Source organism: Neovison vison, chromosome 2, assembly GCF_020171115.1.
Source record: "Neovison vison isolate M4711 chromosome 2, ASM_NN_V1, whole genome shotgun sequence".
NCBI classification, from domain to species: domain Eukaryota; kingdom Metazoa; phylum Chordata; class Mammalia; order Carnivora; family Mustelidae; genus Neogale; species Neogale vison.
The window spans coordinates 30,999,036-31,004,930 of NC_058092.1; the positions used below are offsets into that span (position 1 = coordinate 30,999,036).

General features: G+C 39.5%; 1 non-coding gene across 1 annotated transcript; it reads right to left on the minus strand.

Annotated features, from left to right (window-relative positions):
* Window positions 1–2,939: 2,939 nt before the first annotated feature.
* Window positions 2,940–3,046, minus strand: LOC122901565. The gene has a single exon (XR_006383569.1). It is a non-coding gene; the product is annotated as a U6 spliceosomal RNA (small nuclear RNA).
* Between the last annotated feature and the right edge of the window lie 2,849 nt (window positions 3,047–5,895).

Sequence of the window (5,895 nt, forward strand, 5' to 3'; positions counted from 1 at the left end):
CATGTGACCGCGTTCCCCGGCCTGGACCCGGCGCTCGCTGGGGCGGACCGCCAGCTCCACACTTCCCACCACCGCCAGTCAAAATGAATGTCCAGGTTTATCTGGCGCTTACTACACATCAGACATCCTTCTAAGTGCTTTATACCTGTTAACGGATTTAGTCCTCCTAATAATGCTGTGTACCCTTCTCCCCATTTTACAGGTCTGGACACTGAGGCACTGAGAATTTGGGTAACTTGCAAAGTTCACAGAGATAGCATATTGGTGGGTCCAAAGTTGTGACTGAGCTACTGCACTGTACTACCTTGGAGAAAAAAGTGCTCTGTGGAAGGAGGAAAGGAAGGAGGGATTCAGCTCGCTATCAGCAATGGAAGGGGAGGGATCATTTCCAGCCAGGGCTAATAATGACCAGGTGTGGTATTTGTTCTGGATGTTGAAGGAAAAATAGGATGTCAACAGGCAAAGATGAAATGCAGGCGGACTGGACTGAGCCAAGATGGAGAGGGAGAAAGGAATGGTGTGTTTTTTAAATAAATGGCAGGGCAGCCAGAGAGATAAGAACATCTGTTGGATGTGTAAACCACTGCCACTTTCTGGTTTAATTTCAGAGCTGGATGAGTGCAGGAACCATTCCCCCCTACTCTTTAATCCACTTCAAGTTCTATTGCCTGATTCAATATCTTTTTTTTTTTTTAAGATTTTATTTATTTATTTGACAGAGATCACAAGTAGGCAGAGAGGCAACATGACCTGAGCCGAAGGCAGAGGCTTTAACCCACTGAGCCACCCAGCCGCCCCCTGATTCAATATCTTAATCCACTTTCACACTCTCAATTCCCTGTTCAAATATTTTTTCAGGAAATTTTCAAAATAGAGAATTTGGTAAGCAAATTAGGATATATCCACTATATAATAGCGTATTATGAGATGAGTTTTATAATTTTTTTAAGAGATAGATTTATTTATTTGTTCATTTAACAGAGAGAGAGATATCACAAGTAGGCAGAAAGGCAAGAAGAGATAGAGGGAGAAGCAGGCTCCCCGCCAAGCAAGGAGCCCCATGTGAGGCTCAATCCCACGACCCTGAGATCACTGCCTGAGCCAAAGGCAGAGGCCCAATCCACTGAGCCATCCAGGCGCCCCCACATGCTAGATTTTTATACAACTACATGAAAAATGTCCTCAAGGGTGCTTGACTCAGTACGTTAAGAAGCTGTCTTGGGCTCAGATCATGATCCCAGGGTCCTGGGATTGAGCCCCTCATCAGGCTTCCTGGTCAGCTGGAAGTCAGCTTCTCCCTCTGCCCCTCCCACTGCCACCCTCAAGCGCTCTCTCGAAAAAATGAATAAATAAAATTTTTTCTAAAAAAAAAAGAAAAAAGTGTCCTCAATATATTGTAAAGGAAAAGCTGGTTGCACACCAGCCTGAGGTCCTTTTATCTGATGCTGTTGGACCTGATGGTTAGTTGTTACTTGAAAAGAAAATTAAAATGCAGAATTATAAAGCATTATACAGTATACAGTTTTGTTTATTTTAAGAAAAGTAAGTTTATGGGCACTTGGGTGGCTCATTTGCTTGAGCATCTGCCTTCAGCTCAGGTTAATGATCCTGGTATCCATCCTGCGTTGGGCTCTCTGCTCACCAGGCAGCCTGTCTCCTTCTACCTCTGCCTTCTCTCCCCCATCCTGCTTATACTCTCTGGCTCTATCTCTCTGTCAAATAAATAAATGAAATCTTAAAAAAAAAGCAAGAAAGGTAAGTTTATGGTATATTATAAGTCACTCTTTTCTTTAAACTTAAGACTAGTAAATTGCTTCATCAATCTTTCAAGATAGCCTCAGGCTTTTTCTGTGATTATGGGGCCAGTGGTTGAAGTATTTCTTAGAGTGATTTGTACTTCTTGCCTTTAACAAATCACCCATAATTTCTTTAAAGGTTTCTTTAAAGTGGAGCAATAACTGGAAGGTACTTGAGAAGCAATCTGAACGCAGTTTTTCTAGATGTGTGTAGTTCTTCCAATCACAGAATTCTCATCTAGGCCTAATGTAATAAGTTTTAAGCAATTTGATTTTAACAAGCTTTCCAAAGCATCCAACTTAGTTTTCATAGAAACATCTCTTTCTTTATGCTCACATATAAATTTTCCAAAATTTAATTAAATTACAATAGCAGATTTCACTGATAAGAAAGTGGAAGGAACCCAGCTGATATTTGATGGTCAGGTAGCTTAATCTGCAGGAAGAGAACTACCCAAAAGCTTTCAAAAGTAGCCTCCAAACCATGTTTAGCATGCTGTGGGCATCGGTAAGTACACTTTAAAGTTTTGTGTTGTTTTGTTTTCAAGTAATTTCTACATCCAATGTGGGGCTTGAATACATGACCCTGAGATCAAGAGTTGCATGCTCCACTGACTGAGCCAGCGAGGCACCCTTTTTTTTAGAACTGGGAGACTAGGTTAAATAGGAATGAAGAAAGTTACTATTTATTTTTCTAAAAAATATATATGTTGTGGTAATGGTTACATCACTCTATATTTACTAAAACTCACTGGATCGTACACGTGAAACAGGTGATATTTATTGTATGCAAAACCTACTCTAAAAAGCTGTTCTTAAAATATCTATGTATTCCCTTATTTCTAGATTTTCTTTCCTTTTTTTTTTTTTTAAGATTTTATTTATTTATTTGACAGGCAGAGATTACAAGTAGGTAGAGAGACAGGCAGAGAGAGAGGAGGAAGCAGGCTCCCCGCTGAGTAGAGAGCCTGACGTGGGGATTGATCCCAGGACTCTGGGATCATGACCTGAGCCGAAGGTAGAGGCTTTAACCCACTGAGCCACCCAGGCGCCCCCACTTATTTCTCGATTTTCACCGAATTTCTAATTTTCACTGAATGGCTAAAGCACTGACAAGAAAACAAGAGTTTTCACTATTCGCTTTTTGTTTTTGAACACTTCACCAGTCTGTGAGTCATCCTTATGTATGGGCCATGCCAATCTCCTCCATTTTGTTCCAGTTTTAGTATATGTGCTAGTGAAGCGAGCACCACTTTTTATTTATCTATTTTTTTTTAGGATTTATTATTAGGGCGCCTGGGTGGCTCAGTCAGTTAAGTGTCTGCCTTTGGCTCAGGTCATGATCCCAAGGTCCTGGGATCGAGCCCCTCATCAGGCTCCCTGTTCAGCAGGGAGCCTGCTTCTCCCTCTCCCTCCACCAGCCATTCTGCCTACTTGTGATCTCTCTCTCAATCTGTCAAATAAATAAATAAATAAATTTTTTATAAAAGATTTATTATTTATTTGTTTGAAAGAGAGGGAGAGAGCACATGTGCATGCAAGTGGAGGAAGGGGCCAAGGGAGAGGGAGAAAGAGAGAAGCAGACTCCGTACTGAGCGCAGAGCTTGACTCGGGGCTCAATGTCATGACTGAGATCATGACCTGCGCTGAAACCAAGAGTCAGCAGCCACTTAACCGACTGAGCCATCCAGGTGCCCCACCACTTTTTACTTTTTATACTTTCATATGGTTTGAATTTTTACAACTAAAGATATGTAACATGTATTTTGTTTTCTCCAGGGTTTTTTCCCCCCAGTTTTATTGATATAATTGACATACAACACTGTATTAGCTTAAGGTGTACAACATAATGATTTGATATAGGCATAGATACATAACTTTTTATAACAGAAGAAATTAAGATACACATATATCAAATGTATAATGAAAAAATGTATAATGTATATGTGCATTAAAATTATTATACTTTTTTAAAAAAAGATTTTATTTATTTATTTGACAGAGAGAGATCACAAGTAGGCAGAGGCAGACTCTCTTCCCTCCAGAGTGGGGAAAGCAGACTCCCTGCTGAGCAGAGAGCCTGCTGCAGGGCTTGATCCCAGGACCTGAGATCATGATCTGAGCCAAAGGCAGAGGCTTAACACACTTAACACCCAGGTGCCCCTAAATTATTGTACTTTTTGTTTAAGATAATGAAGTAAAGCATTCTTATAGACTCTGTTTCTGCCAATACCTAAGAAAGTTAAAATTTCATCCACACCAAACGAAGGGTCACAACTCAGTATCTTAAATATCAACAAATAGCAGTCAAGCCAAGATAGAAGATTCTGGTCTGGACTAAGTCAAGGTTTCCAATCCTGCCTACATGCCATCAAAATTCATATTGTTGTGTTCACAAAATACTAGGAATTAACACATACAAATGTACATATATTCAAGAGAAAAGAGAATTAAGTAGTTTCTTTATCTTCAACCTCTTCTCTCTGGAAAAGTAAAAATGACTATTGAGGAGAAGGTAAAGTGAGAAGTGGGGAATAGGCTTGGTGTTTTAGGTGGCTGTGAAGACTCCAGGAAAGCACACTAAACTGAGGGAGGTTTCAATGGTTGAGGCTCTTTTGTATAGGAATGGGATACAACACCCCTAGTCGAGTGAACTCTGAAATAAACTCCTCAAACTTCAGAAAGCATGGAGGAATTCTAGCAAAGACAACAAACCACTTCCCCTGAGTTCTGCCCTCTGCTCTTTGAGACAAGCTTATAAGTCATAGAAAAAGTGCATCTAGTTTAAAATAGCTACTTTCAAGACGCAGTTCATTAGAAAAACCAAGTCCATTTCAGATAAAGTGAGAAGGAATTCAGGAGGCAGGTAGAGAAATGGAAAACATTCACCCCAAGTGCTTTAAGCTCTAGAATAACCTAAAAAGAAAATGAGCTCAGTAGACTAAAAACTCAAAAATGAGGTAATTAAACAACCAAAAGAGATAAATAGGGAAATTGCACATCCTATAAAGCAAAGACCAAAGCAATCCCATTTTAGAGCTAATAAATACATCAAAACAGCAAGGAGTAGAGTAGACATGGTTGGAAATGGAATTATTGATGTGGAAAGAAGGCTTGAAATAAACACAATAAAGGCAAATGAAAAACCACAAAGAGGTTAAAAAAATCACCCCCAACCCAAGCACTTTTTAATCAAATAGTTCAAAGTATCCCTATAGAAAAGTACCAACAGAGTTCTTACTTCCTCTGGATTTGGTTTGAAGAGGAACCATTTAGTGAGAGACAAGTAAAGTTCTTTCAATTTAAGTCAATGCCAAGTTGTTATCTTAATAAACAGCCTCTGAAGCTTATTAATACTGTAACAGTAAGTGAGAACTTGCAAAGCCTGAATTTCAGTATGACTTCAAAGAGTACTGAAAGTAAGATGCATACCTATTCCCCAAATAGACAAGGAACAGTGGAGTAGTACATGAATGCTCATAGGTTTCAGTTGTGTTTTGTTGTTGTTATTATTATGGGCTTTTTTTGCGTACGGGAAATGAAACTGCTTTATATAAATAAAGTTTTTTAATTAAAAAATTGTTTGCTATTAAAAACACATCATGCTTATTAATAATCCAGGTTTAGATGTCTACTGGCTTTTCAATAAAATGAACAGAAATTTCACCAACTGACCACTTATAGTGAATACTTTCAGACTGAGAAACAATCTACTTCCATTATTGGAGTCATTAAAAATGATCATGATACCATTACCTGGTGGCAGCAATGGATAAAAGTAGTACCAAGATTTCTTGGTTTGGGGGAAGTTGGCTGGCTCAGTCGCTATAGCATGGAACTCTTGATCTTGGGGTTGTGAGTCTGAGCCCCATGTTGGGTGCAGAGATTACTTAAAAATAATATCTTTTTTTAAAGATTTTTTTAAAAGATTTTATTTATTTGTCAGAGAGAGAGCCCAAGAAGTCAGAGTAGCAGGCAGAGTAGCAGGCAGAGGCAGAGAGAGAAGTAGACTCCCTGCTGGACAAGGAGCCTGATGCAGGACTCAATTCCAGGACCCTAGGATCATGACCTGAGGCGAAGGCAGCAGCTTAACGGACTG